The sequence below is a fragment of the Notamacropus eugenii genome, chromosome 1 (assembly GCF_028372415.1).
Source record: "Notamacropus eugenii isolate mMacEug1 chromosome 1, mMacEug1.pri_v2, whole genome shotgun sequence".
Lineage (NCBI taxonomy): Eukaryota > Metazoa > Chordata > Mammalia > Diprotodontia > Macropodidae > Notamacropus > Notamacropus eugenii.
In genome coordinates, this window is record NC_092872.1 from 654600147 (window position 1) to 654625730 (window position 25584).

Here is a 25584-nt window from a genome sequence, read left to right on the forward strand (position 1 = left end):
TGGGTCTTTATTATTGAAAGGCATTTTGGGGTAATAAAATAAACTAAACAATTTCCCAAATGCAATCCAACCCAGTCTTTTCTTGAGCCAGATTTGATATACAAATTTATCATGTACATTTTAATCCAGTTTTGGTTCATTGGAATTTGCTACCTACAGACCTTGAGTTTACCAACTTTGATGTAGGTGACAGCCGCATATTTTGTTCTTCCAATCATATAAAAGGCTGACCTTATCAGCGTTTTGTATCTCAACATTAACAAGCTTTTGTTTAATCTGCTGCAATTGTTGATTTATGGAAAAGTTTTGTGTTTTTCCATCTAGATATTTAACCCATTAATTAAATATAATCAAGGAAATTATTGTACTGCATAGATGGATAGGTAGATAGATAGATAGATGGATAGATAGATAGATAGATAGATAGATAGATAGATAGATAGATAGACAGACAGACAGACAGACAGATAGATAGATAGTTCATTGGCTTGAAAAGCCTAACGCTTTCAAACATTTACTGAAGTGTTTTTCCAAGTAATGGGTGGCTCCAGTGATCTGCACTGACTAAACACATAGATCATTTTCAATTCATTGGACAGAGCCGTATGTGGAAATCTCTGAAGAAAGTATGATTTCCACCAAGTTTTCAGTTATTTCTGTAGAAGATTATGCATTAATACTGTTCATGGGAGTCAGGAATTTCAGAGGAAGCAATTCATAGACTTCTTGATTAAATTATGAGTAAACACCTTTTGTGAACATTTCCTATATGCTTGAAGGCCAGTTATTTCCATAAATGAATATTTTGCAATTTAAGAATATTACTTATTTAGTTTGTTCAAAGCAGATCTTCTACATACATACCTCTCAGGCTGACATTGTGCCACTGAGCCTAACTTTATCTTCCAGTTGGATGTTATCATGTAACCTTGTACCTTGAGACAGGTTTTTCTGAGCTCCCAAGAGGAATTTGGTTTTAGTTCAAGGTTTTCAGCACAACATGATACACCAGGTGTGTTTGTTTGTACCTATGCATATACTAGAGGAGAAGAGGTAAAAAGAAAATATCACAACAAGAACAAAGTTATTTGGAGTATAAGAACAATGGATGAAGACTGACAGTGCATTTATTAAAATGTATGGCTATAATTTCAATCAAATATTTTAATAAGGATTGTTAATATGCTATTTGAGTAAAATAACTTTGTTGCTGATAATTAGAAAAATGTCGGTTGATTGAAAGTAATATTTGTAATAATAAGCAAAAAGATAGACAAAATGAGTAAGAGAATTGGGCTCCAATTGTCTGTTGAATTCTGACAGAGGAAGCCATGTTTGTTGATCTTTTGATTTCTCTTTAATTTCTTTGAAACTCACAGTGTTGACTTCCTGAACTAAACGAATGATATACATACTTGGTGAAAGGAATGATATATGTGTTTGATTAAAGTGATTGTTCACTCCTAGAAAGTTGATTTTCCTTTATGAATGCAGATGTAAGAACCTGTGTTAGCAGGTTCCCTTTTTCACATTGAGGTGCTTTTGGTTACAACTTCTTAGGGCCTGCCAGCTCCAAATCTGTGATACTTTGACTACAAAATATGAAATATGTTCTCCTTGGGGGGCAGAGCCAAGGTGGCAGAGTAGAAGTGTTGGGACTGGAAGTTCAAATCCGTGTGGATGGTCTCGGGTGGGTAAAAGTGGGACTTCTAAATCTTAGAGTCTTACGAGGCCCTCCATGAACAGCGGGGATTCGAGAAGGTCAGACTGAGCTAGCTCGGCTAGCTCGGGTATTTCCGCCTCTCCCCGGGAGATACGTGATGGGTGGAGTCTCCCTGCCCTCGAGGTCGTCCCGGATCTGGGCACACTATTGTTATCTAACAGCACGGTATTGAGATGCAAACTGTGTGGCTGAAGGTTAAGTAGGATTGAGGAAGCCTGAAAGCTCTCTTAGCACGTAAGGAGCCAAGAGGACAGTAGGCTCTGCTTTCCTTCTTTCCTCTCTTCCCTCCCCCTCTCTCCCCGCTTGTACTTCTACTTCCAATCCCTTAAGATCCTAGCCTCCTTAGGAAATCTCCCCTTCTTCCTCCTAAGGAAGACCCCCTGAACTTGTAACCTAGACCCTGAAATAAAGCTCAACCCTTGTTCGACTCTGGAACGCCCTTTCTCTCATATGACCATCCGGTTTTGGCCAACCTAAGACCTTGGAGGTGAGGTAAGAAGACTCGGGTAGCCCACACAGGCCTCTAGGCCTGGCATAGAAGGACGTACATGCTCTAGCTCTACTCCAATAACCAATAAAATACCTGCTAAAATGACCATAAACAACTTATAGAGCAGGAGAAGCAACAAAACAACGGAGTGAAAGGGATTTCCAGCCCCAAACACCCTAGAAGGCCAACAGGAAAGGTCTATCACACCAGAGTTGGAGTAGAGTGCAGCATAGCCTTGGACACACACACAAACAAGACTAGAGTAGGCTTCAGGGAGTGGAATCAAGGTTAAGAGCTGTGGTTCCCAGATTTCTCAACCCCAAAACCCCAAAGACAGCTTCAAAGTTCAGTGATAAAGCTCATTCACTTGGGTGAGAAGGGAACACAGTCTAGTCCTGGCTCCAGGGCTGCAGCAGTCACTACAATAGCATCCATTTTGGAATCTCTTGACCTAAAGACCCTGGGAGAATCAAGCAGCAGACCTGGGTATTAGTCCTGAGTGGCAGTTCTAGGACAAAGAGGAGCACTCAACTGATAGAGTTGGTGAAGGCTGTGGAGAGGGAATTCTACTCACAGATCCTGGGCCAAAAAGTTTGTGGTTGCTCTTAGATCAGAGCACAGGACAGGAGAGGAGTAAATTATTCTTCCTTAATTGTCCTACCTTGAGAACTAAGAACTTTCAGGTCCTTAGAGTATACCCTCAACTTGACAAAAGACTCAAAAGTCAATAACTGTCTCGTAAAATGCTCAAAAAAGGTAAAAAAAAGTAAGACTATAGAAGGTTACTTTGTTGGTAAACATGTATTTTTTTCAATTCCTTCAAATGAGGAAGAACAAAGAATATCAACAGAAGGCAAAGAAGTCTAGATTTCTGCATTCAAAATCACCAAAAAATATATACAGTGATCTCAGGCCATACAAGAGCTCAAAAAGGATGTTGAAAATCAAGTAAGAGAGGTGGCAGAAAAATTGGGAAGACAAATGAGAACAAGGCAGAACAATGCAAGAAAATCATGAAAAGTGAGTCAACAGCTTGCTAAAATAGACTCAAAAAAGACTGAAGAAAATAACACCTTTAAAAATGAACTAACTGAAATGGTGAAAGAGGGTCCAGAAAGTAACTGAGAAGAATGCTTGGAAAAGCAGAATTAGCCAAATGGAAAAGCAGGTCCAAAAGCTTGCTGAAGAAAATAGTTCTTTAAAAATTAGAATGGAGTTCAATATTAAGAAAACTAGTAACATTATTGATCATATCAACAACAAAACTAACAGAAACCACATGATTATCCCAAAAGATGCAGAAAAAACTTATAACAAAACATAAAACCCATTCTTATTGAAAACATTGGAAAGCATAAGAATAAATGCAACTTCTCATAAAATAATAAGCAGTATCTACCTAAAACCTTCAACAAACATTACATTCAGTGGGGATAAGCTAGATGAATTTCCAATAAGATCACACACGAAACAAGGATGCCCATTATCACCACTATTATTCAATATGGTACTAGAAATGTTAGCTGTAGTAATAAGAGAAGAAAAAGAAATTGAAGGAAATAGAAAAGGCAAAGAATAAACTAAGTTATCACTCTGGTGATGATATGACATACTTAGAAAATCCCAGAGAATCAAGTAAAAATTCCTTGAAATAATAAACAATTTTGGCAAAGTTGCAGGTTACAAAATCTACACAAATTTTCTGAATTTCTGTATATTACTAACAAAACCCAACAGCAAGAGATAGAAAGAGAAATCCCATTTAAAGTTAGGATAGACACTGTAAAATATTTGGGAGTTTACCTGCTAAAACAAACCCAAGGACTAGATAAACACAATTACAAAAGATTTTTCTGTTGAATAAAGTCACATTTAAGTAAGTGGAAAAACACCAGTTGCTCCTGGGTGAGCTGCGTCAATATAGTAAAAATGACAATTCTACCTAATTAATTTACTCATTCAGTGCAATACCAATCAAACTATCAGATAATTATTTTGTAGAATTATTAAAAAAATTAAAATTCATCTGTTAGAAAACAGGTCTAGAATATCAAAGGAACTAATGAAAAAAAAAATGCTAGGGAAGGTGGTCTAGCTCTACCAGATCTCAAATTGTATTATAAAGCAGCAATTATTAAAACCACTTGGGCCTGGCTAAGAAACAGAAAGATAGACTAGTGGAATAGGTTAGGTACCCAAGACACCATAGTCAATGAATATAGTAATCTACTCTTTGATAAACACAAGGACCCCAGCTTCTGGGTAAAGAAATCACTGTTCTACAAAAATTCCTGGGAAAACTGGAAAACAATGTTGCAGAAACTTGGCATAGACCAATGCCTGAAAATACACACAAGAATAAAGTTGAAATGGGTCCATGATCTAGGTATAAAGACTGATACTATAAACAAATCATTGGAGCAAAGAATAGTGTATTTATCAGATTTATGAAGAAGGAAAGAATTTTTGATTAAACATGAGATAGAAAACATCATGAAGTACAAAATGGAAGCAGAAAACTGGGAAAGACTTTTTGCAACTAGTGTCTGTGGTAAAGACCTCATTTCTAAAATATGTAGATAACTGAGTCAAATGTACAAGAATACAAGTCATTTCCCAGCTCATAAATGGTCAAAGAATATGAACAGGGAATTTTCAGAGCAAGAAATTAAAGCTTTCTATAGTCATATGAAAAAATACTCTAAATCACTATTGATTAGAGAGATACAAATCAAAACAACTCTGAGATATGACATCACACCTATCATATTGGATAACATGATAAAACAGGACGTGGGAGAGTTGGAGCACTAATTCATTGTTTGTGGAGGTGTGAACTGATCCAACTATTCTGGAGAGCAATTTGGAACTATGCCCAAAGGGTTACAAAAATATGCATACCCTTTGATCCAGCAATACCACTTCTAGGACTGTATCTCCAAGAGATCATAAAAATAGGAAAGGGTCTCACATGTACAAAAATACTTATGGCAGCACTCTTTCTGGTGGCCAAAAAATGGACATCAAGAGGATACCCATCAATTGGGGAATGGCTGAATAAATTGTGGTATATGAATGTAATGGAATACTATTGTGCTATAAGATGTGATGAACAGGAAGACTTCAGAGAATGCTGAAAAATTTATATGAACTGATGCTGAATGAAAGGAGCAGAACCGGGAGAACTTTATACACAAGGATCACAGTGTGCCAGGATTTTTTCTAGTAGACTTAGAAATTAAGTGCAATGCAAAAACTTAAAAAATTCCCAATGATCTCTTAAGGCAAAATGCCTTCCACATACAGAGAAAGAACTGTGGAATTAGATGGCAGAATATAGCTGGTCATTTGCTTCTGTGTTACGTTTTGGTTTGTTTTATGATGACTCCCATTCATTTTAATTCTTCTATGCAACATGACTAAGGTGAAATGTATTTAATAGGAATGTATGTGTATAACCTATATAAAATTGTATGCTGTATCAGGTAGGAAGGAGGGAAGAAAGGGGGATGGAGGGGGAAAACAGGAGGCAGAAGGGAGAAAAATCTAAGTTATATAGAAGTGATTGTAGAACACTGAAAATAAATGAAATAATAAAAAAGAGACAAAGATAGAATGGAGCAGATGGATGAAAATGACTTTATGAGAAATCAAAAAATTGCAAAACAGAAAAAAAGAATGAAAAAATAGAAGACAATGTGAGATATCTCATTGGAAAAACAACTGACTTGGAAAATAGATCTAGGAGTGACAATTTAAAAATCATGAGACTACCTGAAAGCCATGATCAAAAAATAGCCTAGACATAATCTTTCATGAAACTATCAACGAAAATTACCCTGATATTCTATAACCAGGGGCTAAAATAAATATTGAATGCATCCATCAATCACCCCCTGAATGAGATTGGAAAAGAAAAACTTCTAGGAATGTTGTAGTCAAATTCCAAAGTTCCCAGATCAAGGAGAAAACACTGCAAGCACCCAGAAATAAACAATTCAAAGACTATGGACACACAATCAAGATAACGCCATTAGATCTGGTGTTATCTTGATTGTGTGTCCACAAGATCTAATGGCTTCTAAACTAAGGTACTGAAGGATTTGAAATATGATATTCCAGAAGTCAAAGGAACTAAGATGCAAACCATGAATCAACACCCCTCCCCCCCTCAAGAAAACCAAGTATAATACTTCAGGGGAAAATTGCCATTCAATGAAATACAGCACTTTCAAGCATTCTTGACAAAAAGACCAGAGCTGAATAGAAAATTTCAGTTTCAAACACAAGAATCAAGAGAAGTATGAATAGGTAAACAGGAAAGAGAAATTATAAGGGGCTTACTGAATTTGTGTTTATATTCCTACATGGGAAGATAATATTTGTAACTTTTGAAACTTTTCTCAGTATTTGGGTCAATGGAGGGATTATAAACACACACATATAGATATAGATATCTATGCATCTATATCTATACATATCTATCTATCTATCTATCTATCTATCTATCTATCTATCTATCTATATATATATATATATATAGAGAGAGAGAGAGAGAGAGACAGACAGACAGACAGAGAGACAGACAGACAGACAGACAGACAGACAGACAGACAGACGCCACAGGGTAAGCTGAATATGAACTTATGATATCTAAAAATGTAAAATTAAGAGGTGGGAGAGTAATATATTAGGAGGAAAAAGGGAGACATGGAATGCGGCAAATTATCTGTCATAAAAGAAGCAAGAAAAAGCTTTTTCAATGGAGGGGAATAGTGGGGAGGTGAGAGGGTAAAAGTGAAGCTTACTCTCATCACTTTTGGGTTAAGGAAGGAATAACATACACACTTAATTTGGTATGAAAACTGTCTTATACTACATTAAAGTTGGGGAGAAGGGGATAAGTGGGACATGGGGGTATGACAGAAGAGAAGGCAAATGGGAAGTGGGAGTAATTAGAAGTAAACACTTTTGGGGACAGACAAGGTCAAAAGAGAAAATAGAATAAATAAGGGACAAGGAATATATTATTTTTCACAACACGACTATTATGGAAATCTTTTGCATAACTGCACATGTATAGCCTATAATGAGTTGCTTGCCTTCTCAGTGGGGATGGGTGGGGAGAGAGGAAGAGGGAGAAGTTTGAAGTCAAAGTTTTAGGAGCGAATATTGAGAATTGTATTTGCATGCAGCAGGGAAGTAAGAAGTACAGGTAATGGGGTATAAAAATCTATCTTGCCCTACAAGAAAAGAGAGAAGATGAGGGTAAGGGAAGGGAGGGGTGTGGTAGAAGGGAGGGTAGATTAGGGAAAGTGGTAACCATAAAGCACGTTTTCTTGGAGAAGGGAAGGGGAGAGATGGGAGAGAATTTGGAACTCAAAATTTTGTGGAAATGAAAGCTAGAAACTATAAATAAATACATATTACAAAAGGAAATATGTCCTTTTTAAAAAAAAAGTCATAAAAGTTAAATAGATGGAGCAAATATCAATGCTCTAAGAAACACCCAAATATTTAAAGCACTCCCAGAAATGCATCAAAAACTTTTCATGAAAGACAAATCCAGTTATGATTTTTTTTTTGGTTGGATATGGTAGGAGAGAAAAGGGAGATGTTGATGAAGCCCTCGATTTTCAGTTTTGGCTGGACTACAGCTGACTGTACACTAGCAGAAACCAGATTTCTTCCCTCGTACTCATGATTTAAAAGAAACATCAACTTAATACAAATTATATAGATATAGATTATCAGATACATAGACAGACAGACAGACAGACAGACAGACAGACAGATAGATAGATAGATAGATAGATAGATAGATAGATAGATAGATAGATAGATAGATAGATAGATATGCATACCTATTTCCACTTTCCTGGCCATCTATAATAAGAGAAATAGTCTTATAAAGAAATCCAAATTCCTATCACAAATCCCTGGGAAAACATCAAATCTGATAACTGGATAATTCAACAGAGGAGAGAAAAGAGTATACATGAGCAAGTATTCTTCAAAATTAAAGACACAAGGCACTAATAAAGATGAGCTGTCAACGTCTTTTCCATCAGATATAAAATATAGAAAACATTGTAGTTAAGTAAAGTAATTTGAATATATAGACATATGTTAGTATATGTGACTATATATGCCTAGCTGCATTGTGTATTTACAAAATATAGATATCCATGTGGACACACATAGATTCATATGGGAAATTTTGTGTATTAATAGATATGAATGTACACCTTTATTATACTGTAAATATTTAATTTGATTTCTTTTTCCTACTAGATTAGAAGTACCAGGAAGAAAAATAATATGTATTATAGGAAAGAAGACCAGAAGGAAAGAAGAAAGAGAAGAAGGAAGGAAGGAAGGAAGGAAGGAAGGAAGGAAGGAAGGAAGGAAGGAAGGAAGGAAGGAAGGAAGGAAGGTAAAGAGTGGAGTGAGAAAGGGAGGAAGAGAAGGAGAGTGACAGAAAGAGAAAGAAGCATAGGGAGAAACAGAGAGTGTTGGCTTCCAGAAACTGCCCCCATGTTGCTGCTTCTTTAAGTTTCTTTAGATGAAATTCAGATTTTTTTCCCAACACACACACACACACACACAAACACATCTGAAGAAAAAGACAATTGGGTGGTGTGGTATAATGCATGAAGTGTTGAATTTGGTGTAAGAAAGACCTAAGGATATACTATATATATATATATATATATATATATATATATATATATATATATATATATATATATATATATATATATGTATGTATATATATATATATATGTATGTATGTATGTATGTATATATACACACACACATATATGTATATGTATATATGTATACACACATATACATATATATGTATATACACATATACATATATACATATATATATATAACAATGATGGTCTTAGAGATTAAAAAGTGCTGCATGAAGTAAGAAGTCACTTGAAAAAGGAAAAAGATAATAAAGAAATGAAAAAGCAAAAGAAAAGGAGAAGACGTTCAATCATATAAGAAGAACAACAAAATAGGCCATTAAATTTATCTCAGAATTCATTATAAATCTAAATTACCCAGACACTTGGGTATTATTATTTCTTTTTTTTTGCTTTTTTTGATGTGATTTTTCAAAACAGTGAGGAAGGATAAATTAGATAGTGATTTGTCCAGGTTTTGAAATCAGTTTTTGGTACTTGAACTTCTGGAGCCAAGATGGTGGAGGCATGGGTAATTGCTACTCTCCTCTCCTTGCTGACCATGGAACACCCAGAGAATATTTCCCCAGGAAAATCCTGAAACAGTGGGATCAGCAGAAGAGGTAAACAGTCTCTTAGCCCGTGAGGCTAGGAAAATTGAAAAGGGGTGATCCCTCTTGTTGTAGCTGAGATGAACCAATGTAGGACCAAAGCTGTGGCAGATAACTCCACCACAACGAACCGGAAAAAGATCCTGAGCCCCAGGGGTGTGGAGGCCATAATGACTAACACCAGGAACCAAGGCATTCTTCATCACAGCCAAGGGATTCAAGAAGATACTAGAGCAGAGGGCGTTCACCAAGCATTGAGCTTGCCTATACTCTAGCTCAGGAGAGATCTGTGGCCAGACCACCACTCCCCCAAACTTAACATAGCAAGCTCCAGGGTAACTACGGGGAAACACTGAAAGAATTCACCTGATCTCTGCTTTGGTACACCAGCCAGATCTGCAGCAGGTAAGTTGGAACATATTAACTTCTAGCGGAAAGAACCAGAGGCCACCACAAACAAAGCCTCAAATTCTAAGCATAAGAACAATGGGACAGAGCCCCTTGTGCCTCAGAAGCAGAGATTTACTTTAAAAGCCAGGAAAAGGGTGATCATCATGAGCAAAAAACAAATCAGAAAAGAAAAGACTATAGAATTTTTCTATGGGGACAAGGACCAAAACAGGAGTACCAGAGAGGTCCGCATTGACAATGTACTCCCATCTAAAACTTCAGAATGGAATAGGAACTGGTTTGAAGTCCAAAGAACATTCTTGGAAGAGATCAAGAGGGATTCTAAAAGCCAAATAGGGAAGAAGATGAAAAACTAGTCAATGTTTTAAAAAAATATGAAAGAAAATAAATCACAAAAGAATATAAAAACAAAACTGGAGAAACAGAAAAGGAAGCACAAAACCTACCTGGGAAAACTGGACAAATGGAAAAGGAAGTACAAAAACTAACTGGAGAAAATAACTCCTTACAAGGAACAATTGGGCAGATGGAAAAGGAGATGCAAAAGCTAACTGAAAAAAAACCCAATCTATTAGAAATTATAATTGGTCAAATGGAAGCTAATGACTCTATGAAAAATCAAGAATCAGTCAAAAAGAAATCTAAGGAATTCAAAAATAGAAGAAAATATAAAACATCTAATTGGAAAAACAACTGACCTGGAATACAGATCCAGGACAGAAAGTCTAAGAATCATTGGTCTACCAGAAAGCCATGATGAAAAAAAAAAGAGCCTGGACAATATCTTCCAAGAAATCATCAAGGAAAACTACCCAGAGATCCTAGACACAGAGAACCAAATATCCATTGAAAAAATTGACTGCTAGCCTCCTGAAAGAGATCCCAAACTGAAAACACCAAAGAACATCATTGCCAAGTTACAGAACTATGAAGTGGAGGAAAAAATACAACAGGAAGCCAGAAAGAAACAATTCAAGTATAGAAGAGGTATAGTCAGGATCACACAGGACCTTGTAGCTTCTATGTTAAAAGATCAGAGGGATTGAAATAAGATATTCTGTAATACAAAGGAGCTGGGACCACAACGAAGGATCAAATACTCAGCAAAGATGAGCATAATATTTCATTCAAGGACGTGGACATTCATTGAAATAAGGAATTTCCAAACATTCCTGGTGAAAAAGACAGAGCTCATTAAAACATTTAATTTTCAAACACAAGTCTCAAGAGAGGCATAAAAAGGTAAACGGAGGGAAAACAAAAAAACCAACTTGCTATTTAATATGGGCAAAGTGCTTGCATGCCTATAAAGAAAAGTGGTACTTGTTAATTTAGAGAATTATATGTTTATTATGGTATTTAAAAGGGATATACATATGTGAGTGGGTATAAATTAAATGAGATAACAAAAGATGTGATTCACGGGTTTGAAGGGATTGTAATGGGGACATGTGAAAAGGAGGAGGCAGAAAAAAGTAAATTACATCAAAGGAAGATGAACAAAATGTTTTAGAGTAGAGTGAAAGAAGGATGGAGATAACTGTTTAAGATTTACTCTCATCTGATTTGGTTCAAGGAGGAAACAATAAACTCAGCTAAATATAGAAATCTAACTAGTTCTATAGGCAATACGAGGGGAAATGGAAAAGAAAAGGGGGTGAGTGAAAAGGGAGGGAATAAGTAGAAAGGGAAAAGGGGAGTAAAGGGAGAGGGGCTCAAAAAAAGGGAGGGAAGAGTGAGGGAGGTGGTTGTCAAAATTAAAACTCTATTGTGCAGGGAAAGGGAGAATGAAGAGCTAAAAACATAAATGGGGGAAAGAGAATAGAGGGAAAGACACAGATAGTAAACATAATGGTGAATTTGAATGGGATGAACTCTTCCATAAAACAGAAGGAAATGGGAGAAAGGATTAAAAACCATAATGCAACAATATATTTTTTTACAAGAAACACATTTTAAACAGGGGGATATACACAGAGTAAAGGTAAAAGGTTGGAGCAGAGTATATTATACTTTAGCTGATGTAAAAAACAAAACAAAACAAAACAAAAAAACAGGAGTAGCAATCCTAATCTAACACAGAGCAAAACCAGAAATAGATCTAATAAAAAGGAATAAGGTAAGAAAACTATATACTGCCAAAAGGCACAGTAGACAAGGAAGCAATACATTGCTAAACATATGCTCCAATGGTATAGAATCCAATTTCTTAGAGGAGAAGTTAAGGGAGATATAGGAAGAAATAGAGAGCAAAGCTATGCTAGTGGGAAATCACAACCTCCCCTTCTCTGAACCTGATAAAGCTAACCTCAAAATAAAGGAGAAAGAAGTTGAGGAGGTAAATAAAACTCAGAATGAGGTAGATGTGATAGATCTCTGGAGAAAACTGAAAAGGTGTAGAAAGGAATAAATATTTTTCACAGCAGTACATGGCACATGTACAAATATTGGTCGTTTACTAAGGCATAAAAACCTTACATTCAGTAAAGAAAGGCAGAGTTTGTCAATGCATCCTTCTCAGATAATAATGAAATAAAAATTGTATGTAATAAAAGGCCATGGAAAGGTAGATAAAAAATTAATTGGAAACTAAATAATCTTATCCTAAAGAATGAGTGGTTTAAACAACAAATTATAGATACAATCAATCACTTCATTTAAGAGAATGACAATAATGAGATAACCTACAAAAACTTAGAGGATATTGCAAAAAAAAACTTAGGGGAAGTTTTATATCATTGAACACCTACTTGAATACAATAGAGGAAGAGGAGATCAATGACTTGGGCATGTAGCTGAAAAGTTAGAAAAAGAACAAATTGAAAATCCCAAAGTAAACCCAAAATAACAAATAATGAAAACCAAAGGAGAGATCAATAAATTTGAAATTATGAAATCTGTTGAACTAATAAATAAAACAAAGACATGGTATTATGAAAAAAAAACAATAAAACTGATAAATGTTTGGTCAATTTGATTTAAAAAAAAGAAAACACAATTACCAATGTAAAAAATGAATGGGGTGAATTTACCTCCAACAAGGAGGAAAGTAAAATAATAATTAGAAATTACTAATGCAGGAGTCAAGATGGCAGAGTAGAAAGACAGACCTCCCTCACAAAGCTCATAAAATATCCATAGAAATGACTAAATAAATTCTAGAGCAGCAGAAAACACAAGACAACAGAGTGAAACAGATTTTTAACCCAAGATATTCTGGAAGGCTGACAGGAAAGGTCTATTGCATCGAGCATGGAGTGGAGCATAGCACAGTGTAGGCCACACATCATGGCAAGGACAGAACCCAGGACATGCTTCAGGGCTCCACTACCAGCATCTATGGTCCCCAGATTGCTCAACACATAAATGCCACAGACAACTTCAAAGGTCAGTGGGAGGGCTCCTTCAACCAGGAGAAGGGAACATGGTCTGGACCACCAGGAGCATCCACTGAAGCAGTAGCATCCATTTTTGGAGCTCTGCTCCTAAAGGCCCTGGAGGAATTGATTAGTTGATCTGAATCTCAGCCCTGAGTGGCAGCCTGACCCTCAGCCTAAATAGCCTAGGGGACTTCAGCAGCTGATCTGAATCTCAGCCCCAAACCTGGCCCTGGCATGAGGGAGCACTATCATGGAAGAGCTGGAGGTGGTTTTGGAGAAGGAATTCTATTCCCAGAACTTGGCAAAAAAGATTTTTGTTGCTCCCAGACCAGTGTGCAGGGCAGGAGAGGAGTAAGCTCCTTTCCCTTGATAGTGCAACTTTGGAGGAACTAAGAACTTGCAGGTCCCCAGAGTATACCCTCCTCTTGACAAAGAAATGCCAAGTAACTGGCTAGGAAAATGACCCAAAAAGAGGAAAAAATGAGACAATAGAAAATTACTTTCTTGTTGAACAGGTATTTTCCTCCATCCTTTCCAATGGGGAATAATAAAGCATACTGTCTGCGGAAGTCAAGGCTTCTGTATTCAAAACCTCTTAAATAAACATGTAACAGTCTGAGGCCACAGAAGAGTTCAAAATGGATTTTGATAATCAAATAAATAAGGTGGAGGAAAACTTAGGAAGGGAAATGAGAATGATGCAAGAAAATCATGAAAAGGAAGTCAACAACTTGCTGAAAGGAGACCCAAAAAAATACTGAAGAAAATAATACCTTTAAAAATAGGCTAACTCAGTTGGGAAAAGAGATTAAAAAAAGCCAATGAGGAGCAGAATGCTTTAAAAAGCAGAGTTAGACAAATGGAAAAGGAGGTTCACAAGCTCTCTGAAAAAAAAATAGTTCCTTAAAAATTAGACTGGAGCAGATGGAAGCTATTGACTTTATAAGAAACCAAGAAATTAGAAAATAAACCAAAAGAATGAAAAAAATTGAAGACTGTGAAATATCTCATTGGAAAATCAACTAATCTAGAAAATAAATCCAGGAGAGACAATTTGAAAATTATGGAACTACCTAAAAGCCATGATCAAAAAAAGAGCCTAGATGTCATTTTTCATGAAATTATCAAGGAAAATTGCCCTGATATTCTAGAAGTAGAGGACAACATAAATATTGCAAGAATCTACCAATCACCTCCTGAAAAAGACTCGAAAAGAGAAACTCCTAGGAATATTGTGGCTAAATTTCAGAGTTCCCAGGTCAAGAAGAAAATATTTCAAGCAACTAGAAAGAAAGAATTCGAGTATTTTGGAAATACATTAAGGATAACACAGGATCTGGAAACTTCTACTTTAAGGGATCAAAGGGCTTGGAATAAGATATTCCAGAAATCAAAGGAACTGGGATTAAAACCAAGAATCACCTATCCAGCAAAACTCAGTATAATGCTTCAAGGGAAAAAAATGATCATTCAATGATATAGAGGATTTTCAAGCATTCGTGATGAAAAGACCAGAACTGAATAGAAATTGACTTTCAAACACAAGAGTCAAGAGAAGCACGAAAAGGTCAACAGGAAAGAGAAATCATAAAATACTTTCTAAATCTGAATTATTTACGTTCCTACATGGAAAGATAATATTTGTAGTTTTGAGACTTTTCTCAGTATTTGGGTAGTTGTAGTGATTAAACACACACACACACACACATACACACACACAAACACAACACGTATATAGACAGAGCACAAGGTGAGTTGAATAAGGAGGGATGATATCTAAAAAATAAAATTAGGGGTGACAGAGGAATATATTGAGAGGAGAAAGGGAGAAGTGGAATGGGGTAAATTATCTCTCTTAAAAGATGCAAGAAAAAGTTTTGAAATGGAAAAGAAAAGGGAGGAGGTGAGAGGAAAAAAGTGAACCTTAACTTCCTTCACATTTGGCTTAAGGATGGAATAACATACTCCCTCAATTTGGTATAAAAATCTATCTGACACTACAGGAAAGTAGGGGAAAAGGGGACAAGTGTGGTCAGCGGAATGATAGATGGGAGGGAAAATGAGAAGAGGGAATAATTAGAAGTAAACACTTTTTGGGAGAGACAAGGTCAAAATAAAGAATAGAATAAATAGGGGCAGGATAGTTTGGAGGGAAATATTGTTAAGTCTTACACAACATGAGTATTATGGAAGTCTTCTGAAAAACTACACATATATAGCCTATATTAATTTGCTTGCATTCTCAGTGGGGATAGGTGGGGAGGGAGGAAGGGTGTGAAGTTGGAACTCAAAGTTTTAGGAATGAATGTTAAAATTTGCTTTTACATACAATTGGGAAATAAAAAATACAGGTATTGGGGTATAGAAATCTCTCTTGCTCTACAAGAAAAGAAAGATGATGGAGGTAAGGGAAAGGAGGGGTGTGATAGAAAAGAGAGCAGAATGAGTGAAAGGATAACCAGAATGAAAGGCATGATGGTGGTGGAGGGAAGAGGTGGGGAGAAAATTTGGAACTCAAAACTTTTTGGAAAAGAATGTTGAAAGGTAAAATAAATAAATAAACATTTTTTAAAAAGAAATTACTTGCCCAACTTTATGTCCGTTAACTTGACAATCTACATGAATTGAATGAACACTTAAAAAATATAAAATGTTCCCATTAACAGAAGAGGAAGTTCAATACTTAAATAACCCCATTCCAGAAAACAAAATTGAACGATCCATCAATGACGTCCTGGGAAAAAATCTCCAGGAACAGATGGATTTATAAGTGAATTCTATCAAACATTTAAAGAACAATTAATTCTAATACTTCTTAGACTATTTGGAAAATTGATGAAGGGGTTCTGTCAAATTATTTTTATGATACAAATAAGGTTCTGATACCTAAACCAGGAAGGACCAAAGCAGAGAAATAAATGTATAGGCCAATTTATCTAATGAATATAGAGGTAAAAATTTTAAACAAGATATTAGCAAAAACAATAAAGCAACTTATCGTGGGAATAATACATTTTGATCAGATAGTATTAATACTAGTAATGCAGGGCTGGTTCAATATTAGGAAAACTATCAGTGTAGTTTATTGTATGAACACAAAACTAACAAAAACCATATGATTGTATCAAAAGATGCAGAAAAAGCTTTTAACAAAACACAAAACCCATTCCTATTGAAAACACTGGAGAGCATAGGAATAAATGGAATCTTTCATAAAATAATAAGCAGTATCTACCATCAGCAAGTATATATGTAATGAGGATAAGCTAGATGCATTTTCAATAAGATCAGTGGTGAAAGAAAAAGGTCCATTTTCACCACTGTTATTCAATACGGTACTTGAAATATTAGCTTTAGCAATAAGAGAAGAAAAAGAAATTGAAAGAATTAGAATAGGCAGAAAAGAAACTCCTTGATCACTCTTTGCAGATGATATGATGATATACTTAGAGAATTCCAGATAATCAAGTAAAACACTACTTGAAATAATAAATAACTTTGCCAAAGTTGCAGGTTACAAAATAAACATACATAAAACATCTGCATTTCTATATATTATTAACAAAGTCCAACAGCAAGAGATAGAAAGAGAAATCCCATTTAAAGCTACAGTAGACCCTATAAAATATTTGCGAGTTTACCTGCCAAAAGAAACCCAATCGTTATATGAACACAGTTACAAAACACTTTTCACACTAATACAGTCAGATCTAAGTAAGTGGAAAATCTTCTGGTGTTCTTGGATAGGCTGAGCTAATATAATAAAAGTGATAATTCTACCTAAATTAATTTATTAGTTATATGATATACCAATCTATCATAAACCAAACTGAATATATATGATTGTCATATTTTCTAGAGCTAGAAAAAATTATATCAAAATTCACCTAGAAGAACATAACGTCTAGATTATCAAGGGAGCTAATGAAAAGGAATGCTAGAGAAAGTGGCATAGTCTTACCAGATCTCAAATTGTATTATAAAGCAGCAATCTTCAAAACCACTTGATACTAATAAGTAATATAGGAGTAACCCAGTGAAATAGATTAGGGACTCAATACACGGTACTCGATAAATATAGCAATCTATTGTTTGATAAACCCAAGGACCTCAACTTCTGGGATAAGAACTTACTGTTTGACAAAAATTGCTGGGGAAGGCTGCCTAATAGTGTGATGAAAACTGGGCATAGATCAATGCCTGACACCATACACAAGAGTAAATTCCAAATGAATACATGATCTAGGTATGTAGCCTGATAAATTAGGGGAGCAAGAAATAATGTGTTTGTCAGATTTATGGAGAAATTTTTGGCCAAACAAGAGACAGAGAACACAAAGAAGTGCAAAATGGATAATCTTTATTACATGAAATTGATAAGTTTTTGCGCAAACAAATCCAATGCAACCAAAATTATCAGGGAAGCAGTAAACTGGGAACGAATTTTTGCAACTACTGTATGCGATAAAGGTCTTATTTCTAAAATATTTATAGAACTGTGTCAAATGTACAAGAACACAAGTCATTTCTTCACTGATAAATTGTCAAAGGTATGAAGAGGCAATTTTTAGAGGAGAAAATTAAAGGTATCTATAGTCATACAAAAAAATCTGTAAATCACTATTGATCAGAGAGATGGAAATCAAAACATTCTGGGATATCATATCACATCTATCTCATTGGATAGCATGATAAAAGAGGAAAATGATTGGTGGGTCTGAGACCACAGACTCAAATAAAAATCAGAGACTTCTCAAGGTAGAAGCAAAGCAACAAGATTTTATTACGATCTCATAAGAAAGGGCATCTCCTCTCTGACAGGTAGTCAGGAGAGTGAGGCAATTACAGAAGGCAAAAATACAGATTATTTAACCTAACACAGATTCCACCCCTCCTACTGGCCTTTTACTCCCATTGGCTGGGAGGCAAGCTCACAATCTAAACACAACAGTTTACCCTGTGAATAACTAATACACATTAGGTTGATGTGGATGTTGATGTGGCAACCCAAGTGGGAAGGGGTTGCGTTATGCTAATATGGCACCCCAAAGGGGCAAAGGGGAGTTGTGTTATGCTGATGTGGCAACCCAAAGAGGTTTGTGTTATGTTGATGTGGCACATGATTTCTGGGAAATTGAAACTTAGGCCTAAGCATCTACTAAAAGCCTTTTGTTAAGCACTGAGAAGTCTTCACTAACTTCATTCCATTCAGTGACCAATGTTGGAGAAGACATGGGAGAGTTGGACCAATAGTTCAATGTTTGTGGTGCTGTGAGCTGATCCAAGCATTCTGGAGAGCAATTTGGAACTATATCCACAGGACTAAAATGTTGTGCATACCCTTTAACCCAGCAATACTGCTTCTAGGACAGTATCCCAGAGAGATCATAAAAATGGGAAAAGGTCTCACATGTATAAAAATATTTATAGCAGCTCTCTTTGTGGTGGCCAAGAACTGGAAATTGAGGTGATACCCATCAATTGAGGAATGGCTGAATAAACTGTGGTATATGAATGTAGTGGAATACTATTTTGCTACAAGAAATGATGAACAGGAAGACTTCAGAGAGGCCTAGAAGGACTTATATGAACTGATGCTTACTGAAAAGAGCAGAACCAGGAGAACTTTGTACACAGCAATATCCAGAGTGTTCAAGGAATTTTTCTAGTAACCCTAACCCTTCACAGCAATGCAAAGACTTAAAATAATTATCAGTGGACTCAAAGCAAAATTCCTTCCACATCCAGAGAAAGAAATATGGAATTTGATTGCAGAATGAAGAAAACCATTTTCTCTTGTGTTATGTTTTGTTTTGTTTGTTTTTTTCATGGTTTCTCCCATTCATTTTAATTCTTCTATGCAACATGACTAATGTGAAAAGTTATTTAATAAGAATGTATTTGTAAAACCTATATAAGATTCCACGCTGTGTTGGGGAGGAAGGGGGGGGTGTAGAGAGGAAATGGGGGAAAGAGGGTAGAAAAAGATAAGATATAGGGAAATGATTGTAGAAAACTGAAAGAAAATAAATTAGTTAATTTAAAAAAAAGAAATCATCCTTGGAGTCCTAAACTGGTTTTTATTCCATTGTACCATATTTCTCCTCCTAAAGACAAATAAGGTACAAAGATGGGGCCAGAAAAATAAAAATAATAAAAACTTTTCAGAGACAGACAGATCTAATAGATAGGAGAACATAGTAGTGCATTCAGAGATATCTCCAACTTTCTGAGATAGTTCCTAGGGTAGCCATAATTTGAGGGCAGCTTACCACTGTCAGGTTGGTAATTTCTTCTAATCAGTTCCTTTCAATTCACCAAGAAAAAAAAAAAAGAAAATAAGACATAACAAACAAAAATTTGCAATTATCTTTGAGAATTGAAAAACATCTGATTTTTGGATTCAACCAGTCAGTTTTCCAAAAATTAAGGCAGGATGAATGAAATCGGGATTGGCATCCTTTTAGCACCTCTCTGGGTTCTTTTATTTTTCAATACTAATATAAAAATGCACAAAGCTCCAATATCGATGGCCTTAGCACATTCCCAAGGCTTACTGCAATCTCTTCAATCTCTTTTTGGCTTTCTTATATTTAAGATATCCTATTCCTTTCCTTATAAGAAAAGAGAATGCAAAAGTACAAAGATTATTTTAGAAATTTGGTTGGTTACCTCAGTCAAATTTTTAAATGATAATCTCTTTTTAATATTCTACTGTTCATCAATGGACTTGTGGGAGAGGGAATCAATGAAGGTAAAAATCTGTTTTTATAAATATTATTTAATAATAACAATATTTTATGCCCTCATTACAAAATTAGAGGAAGTGGTACTCATAGTTGCTGCAATATAAGGTTGGCAATATTTTGTGCAGTTTCCTGGAATGTAATATTTTGAAGATAGGCTTAAATTTACCATAGTTATTGATTTATTTCCTATTATAAACCAAAGCATGTGGCTGGGAGGAAGACAATGCAGGACATTTCATCATTTTCTCTAAATGTAGTTGATCTGAAATGGTTGTGCTATATATTTTTGCACCTGCCAGAGCATTTTAAAGGTGATTTCATAGTCTGGCCAATGAAAAATGTGAAGAGATGTTTCGGTAATGTTCCCAGGAAGCTTGGCATTATGAACTTTGTAACTGAAGAAATCTGGGCCATTCATGTCAACATCCAAGCCAAAACAAAAATGTGAACACAACTCACATGCTGCAATTGAACCTCCCTCAGGTTGTTTATTTCAGAAAAAAAAGGCTGCTGATATGAATTCAAGGCCAATGGTAAATATTTTATTTTTCAGCTCTGATGACTACAGGAAAGATATTTTTTAAAACTTTACCAGTAGCATCAGAATGAAAAATTACATCCTATTTGCTTCCAAAAAGATTACCAAGATTTACTCAATGCAAATGAATCAGTCACTGATATTAATTAAAAGTTCACATCTTTAAAATAAGGAAAGGAAATTTTTGTGCTTTTCATTCATAAAATGGAACAGAAAATTCACATGAAAAGTAAATGACAATACTTACGAATGTGAGATCTTCACCATTCGCTGTTAGTCCCATGCAGATATCTTCAAAAATGTAAACTCAGAGCAAATGTAGAGCAAAATAGATATCAAATTCATAAAAAAAAAAGATAATTGCCTGGAATCCTATTCAGTGGGAAAGAGGGAAAAAAAATCAGTAAAAATTCCAAGACAAGGAAATTACAAGTATATCAGTAAAGCAAATGATTGAGAAAAGTTTTTCATAATGAAAGTGTAGATTTGTGAATTATTGAATTCAAGGACTGAATTATATAAAATTATTTAACTATCTCTATGTGTACACATGCACACATAGGTAGAATGAGAAAATAGAAAAACTCATGTTTTTAAAGGCAAGATCTTCTCTGGGGAAATTTCTCTCTAACCATGAAATCAATGTGAATGGTTAAATAATCAAGAGAAAGTGACCTTTAATATATAGAGAAGTGAGTTTTTTGAAGGTAGCAGTGTTTCTTTGCAGAAATGTCAAAGATGCAAATGTGTCTTAGATGAAGTGAGAGCTGTGTGAAAGAACTCATACACACATGTATGTTTATATACATATGTATGTATACCTGTACATACATATGTATATATGTGTGTATATGTGTGTACATGCATATATATGTGTGTATATATATATGTATATATATATATATATTCATTTTCTTTTTCTTCATTTTCTTTTGAGTACAATAGAACCTTGCAATTATGGACTGTCTTTTTTGTGCCCTGAATTACAAAATATTTGGTGCCTCTGGACCTTCCCTACTCCAATCATATGTGAAATGTGGTCCATAAATGCTAGACCCCTCAGAAAACAACATGTGGTATCTAATTCCTCAGCACTTGAAAATCTCTTTCAACCCTAGGTTTGCTTAGACTTGAACATGTTCATTTTGGGACAGACTAGTATTCTTTCACAGTCATTAAATCTGCTTAGTTTTTGTGGGATTATGTCTGGGAAAATAAAAAGACAAAACTTCGTAGAGTATTTATTGTTTTCTTTTGGTTTTCCTCTTAACATTTGACACTATGCATTGATCCCTAAACATGACTAAATGATCTTAAACTTACGCATTTGAGCTAAATTGGAAAGCGTAATCTGAACTCTCTGTCTGTAGGAGTATATAAATGCAAGCTAGAAACAGAACTGAGATGAAAGCAGCTCCAGGTTACTTCAGGTAAACAAGCTACAGGTTTTATGTGCCAGTAATTGGAATCCCGTTTTCTGCCTTTTTATAAACCACTGAAATTAAAGCACCATATGTGCTGACCTCCTCGTATAATGTTCAGTATTCTGTGCTGTGTTGCAGTCTTTCCATAACTAATCTGAGGGACTTATTCTTCAATACAGGAGAACAGTCTTTACTCAAAGTGAAATCTATGAGCCAAACAGACCTCAGCTTGAGAAGAGGTATCAGTTCTTTTCAGGGGGGATAGGACCAGTCATAACCAAAATGAGGCAAAGGCAAGAAGGTTTTGTTCTCAGGATACTCACATCCTGTGGGAAGTAACATAATTCCTTTCAGGAAAGATTCCATTTTGCTAGGATATCTTTTCCACAATCCACTCAACTGAATTTTCCCAATGCACAATTCCATTAGTTTTAGTTCTGGTCAGGGTTGTCTTTTTTTTTTTTAATTGTAAGTTTATTTATTTTTACTTTTCAACATTCATTGCCGTAAGTTTTAAATTTTCTCCTCATCCACACCTTTCCACCTCCCAAAGATAGCTGGCAATCTGATATAGGCTCTACATTTACATTTCTACTAAACATATCTTCACGTTAGTCAAGTTGTATAGAAAAACTAGGACAAATGGGAGGAAACATAACGATGACAAAAAGAGGAAACAGTCTGCTTGGCTCTGCATTCATACTCCGTAGTTCTTTCCTGTATGTGGATGGCATTTTCCATCAAGGGTCCTTTGGAATTGTTTTAGGTCCTTACATGACTGAGAAGGGTCAATCTATCAAAGTCAGTCATCACATACTGTGCCTGTTACTATGTACAATGTTCTCCTGGTTCTACTCAATTCACTCACATTCAGTTCATATAAGTCTAATATAAGCAATACTGCTGGGTCAAAAGGTATACATATTTTTGTAACTCTTGGGGCATATTTCCAAATTACTCTGAAGAATAGTTGGATCATCACACAACTCCACCAATAATGAATTAGTCTTCCAACTCTCCCACATCTTCTCCAATATATATCATCTTCCTGTTTTGTCATTAGGGCCAATCTGATAGTTATGATGTGGTACCTGAGAGTTGTTTTGATTTCCATCTCTCTAATCAATAGTGATTTAGAGCATTTTTTCATATGAACATAGATAGCTTCAACTTCTTCATCTGTAAATTACCTGTTCTTATCCTTTGCCCATTTATCAGTTGAGGAACGACTTGTAATCTTGTAAATTTGACTCAGTTCTCTATATATTTTAGAAAGGAGACCTTTATTACGGACACTAATTGTAAAATTCTTTCCCAGTTTTCAGCTTCCCTTCCCTCCTAACCTTGATTACTTTTTATTTTTTTTTATTATTATTTTTTAATGTTTAACAATCATTGCCATACAACTGAGATTTTATCCCCCCCACACCTACCCCCCACTACCTCCTCCCTCCCCACGACTGCATACAATTCTGTATAGGTTCTACATATACTTTCCTATTGAGTATATTTTCACTATAGTCATGCTATGTAATCAGACTAAAATAAATGAAAGAAATCATATAACAAATCAAAACATGATACATAAACACATACACATACGCAAACATGATCTGCTACATTTTGTGAATGACTTTCATATTTCTTTCTCTGAGTGTGGAAGGCATTTTGCCTTGAGAACCACCGTTGGGATTTTTTTTTTTATAAGAAGTTTTTGCGTTATTACAAAATTCCAAGTCTACCAGAAAAAACTCTCACACACTGTGGTCATTGCTGTGTACAAAGTTCTCCTGGTTCTGCTCCTTTCACTCAGCATCAGGTCATATAAATCCTTCCAAGCCTCTCTGAAGTCTTCTTGTTCATCATTTCTTATGGCACAATAGTACTCCATTACATTCATATACCATAATTTATTCAGCCATTCCCCAATTGATGGACATCCCCTTGACTTCCAGTGTTTGGCAACTACATAGAGTGCTGCTATAAATATTTTTGTACATGTGGGACCCTTTCCCATTTTTATGATCTCTTGGGGATATAGTCCTAGTAGCGATATTGCTGGGTCAAAGGGTATGCACATTTTTGTAGCCCTTTGGGCATAGTTCCAAATTGCTCTCCAGAATGGTTGGATGCGCTCGCAGGTCCACCAACAATGAATGTGTTCCAACTCTCCCACATCCTCTCCAGCATTTGTCATTTTCTTGCTCTGTCATGTTTGCCAATCTTATAGGTGTGATGTGGTACCTCAAAGTTGTTTTGATTTGCATCTCTCTAATCAATAGTGATTTAGAGCATTTTTTCATATGATTATAAATACCTTTAATTTCTTCCTCTGAAAATTGCCTGTTCATATCCTTTGACCATTTATCAACTGGGGAATGACTTGTATGATTATACATTTGAGTCAGTTCTCTATATATTCTAGAAACGAGGCCTTTATCCCCGAGCTTAGCTGTAAAAATTCTTTCCCAATTTACTACATCCCTCCTGATTTTGGTTGCATTGGGTTTGGTTGTGCAAAAACTTCTCAGTTTAATGTAATCAAAATTATCCATTTTGTATTTCATAATGCTTTCTATCTCTCCTTTAGTAAAGAATTCTTCCCTTCTCCATAGATCTGATAAATACACTATTCCTTGCTTCTCCAGTATATTCATGGTATCAATCTTTATACCTAAATCATGTTCCCATTTGGACTTTATTCTTGTGTACGGTGTCAGGTATGGGTCTATGCCTAATTTCCGCCACACTGTTATCCAGTTTTCCCAGCAATTTTTGCCAAACAATGAGTTCTTATCCCAGAAGCTGGAGTCCTTGGGTTTATCAAACAGGAGGTTGCTATATTCCTTGCCTACTGCGTCTTGAGTGCCAAGTCTATTCCATTTGCCTACCTCTCTGTTTCTTAGCCAATACCAAGTGGTTTTGATAATTGCTGCTTTATAGTACAGTTTGAGGTCTGGTAGCGCTAGGCCACCTTCCCAAGCATTTCTTTTCATTAGTCCCTTTGATATTCTGGACCTTTTGTTTTTCCAAATGAATTTTGATATTATTTTATCCAGCTCTAGAAAATAATTGTCTGATAGTTTAATTAGTATGGCATTAAAGAAGTATATTAATTTAGGTAGAATTGTCATTTTTATTATATTAGCATGGCCTACCCATGAGCAACTAATGTTTTTCCACTTACTTAAATCTGATTTTATTTGTGCAAAAAGTGTCTTGTAATTGTGTTCATATAATCCCTGGGTTTGTTTTGGCAGGTAAACTCCTAAGTATTTTATACTGTCTACCCTAGCTTTAAATGGGATTTCTCTTTCTATCTCTTGCTGTTGGACTTTGTTGCTAATATATAGGAATGCAGAAGATTTGTGTGGGTTTATTTTGTAATCTGCAACTTTGCCAAAGTTGTTTATTAATTCAAGTAATTTTTTAGTTGAATCTCTGGGATTCTCTAGGCAAATCATCATATCATCTGCAAAGAGTGATAACTTAGTTCCTTCTTTGGCTATTCTTATTCCTTGAATATCTTTATCTTGTCTAATTGCTACAGCTAACAT